We start from the raw sequence: 1,788 nt of genomic DNA, 5'->3' as shown, positions 1-1,788 counted from the left end.
AATCTGTTTAGTTCATACAAGATGCAACAAACTGCGCAGGAAATTACCGGATATGTGAATGGACCTTAAATAACACTTGATCACACGTTAACCTACATACAAGGATGTGACTATAATATTGAAGTAATGATTACTGATCACAGAGTTTAAAAATGATAATAATGAATGGGAATAATAAGAAGTTAACAATCATTGAAAAATATACACAAAGAAAATTTGTTAATGATAATGACGTAAGGATTTTTATCAATGTGCCAAAAGGGGTGCACTGGGACAGAGAACGAACTGATGATGTAGATAAAAAATGTGAAATGTTTTTTCACTGTTTATGAATACTGCTGGGATATGACATTCCCATTAAAAAGAATTAATGTCAGTGAGAAGACGAACACATGGGTAACATAAGATTTTAATAAGTTGGCAGTCGCGCTTAAAAATCCAAGCGTACAAGCCAAAATGAATACAACAGTAAAATTGTATTTTAACAAAAGCAGGACGGACTATAGGAAGGTTTACATGCAGCATAATGGCTAAGCAATGATTCAGATATCACCAGGCAAAGCAAACTGAAAGATTTGGATGGTTATAAACACAGAAAATGTGAAACTAAAACACATGACTTCAAAATTACAAGTTAGGGTAAAGTTATGTGTATATAATGTAATATTACACAGATAAGACATAGACGTAAGTACACGGTGCTTCGAAATTCTTCTAGGACTTGTAGAGGGGAGTGAGTACGCAATATTTTGTATAGAAATCCATGTCAGGAAACGTACCGTTTCTGTTCTATGACGGTTTCGGGTTATATGTTTAACTCACCCACCTCTACTTGAGGATTTGAATTAGGCGTGACGCAGTACAATTACTACGTAACAGTTTGTAAGGAAACGTAACAAAACATATATTTTTTATCACTTAAGCAAGTTTGTTTGTATTAACACTTAAACATTACGTGTTTACGTTATTCCAAATCAAGAAAGAAAATAAGACACTGCACGTACAAAACGTAATGTTCATTCAACTCCTCAAGCAGAAGTGGATGACTTAAATATCTGAACTGAAACCGTCGTAGAGCAGAAACGGTACGTTTATTGACATGGGTTTGTATTCAAAATATTGTGTACTCAATCGCGTCCACAAGACCTAGAAGTTTGTGACGGGAGTTTCCGAACACCCTGTATACTATAAAAATTACAGTATCTCAACAGGAACAGCTGAAATCTGCAATTCCGCCGAAACGAGCTCGTTGTGTAATCAACAAGAGTCAACTAAAACAATTTGCGGCTAACCATGTATCACGTGAAAGAAAATGACATATTTTGACCTCATGTTCACTGCGAGCCCAGCAGAGAGGAAGTCATTAACATCAGAATCAAAAAAAGTATTGCAAATCAACTGAAAATTCGATGTTGGACAGTAAAGTGAACATCCAAATACTGGAAGTTATATGAGAATCATAGAAAGTGAAGAGACAAGCATGAGAAACTCTCTCCTATGGGCTCCAGCTCATGTAGGAATGGTTTATAATCAAAAGGTCGACCACTTGATCAATAAAGCCAGTACCTTTGCCCCTACAATGAGCGTTAATCTAACATCCTTCGATGAATACGTGAAGTGGCCGCAGAAGGATTGGCAGGGAATTGGCGCATTTAAATCTGGCGTAAAGGTCAGCATTACGCTGTTATCTAACCAGCAATTAGAAGGTCCCCCTGGTTTTAAAAATTTCAGGCGAGCGAGAATCTGATAATAATTATCGTGGTACGAGTGCGTACCAACTATATTTTA

The sequence above is a fragment of the Schistocerca gregaria genome, chromosome X (assembly GCF_023897955.1).
Source record: "Schistocerca gregaria isolate iqSchGreg1 chromosome X, iqSchGreg1.2, whole genome shotgun sequence".
Taxonomy (NCBI): domain Eukaryota; kingdom Metazoa; phylum Arthropoda; class Insecta; order Orthoptera; family Acrididae; genus Schistocerca; species Schistocerca gregaria.
This window is presented reverse-complemented; position numbering follows the sequence as displayed.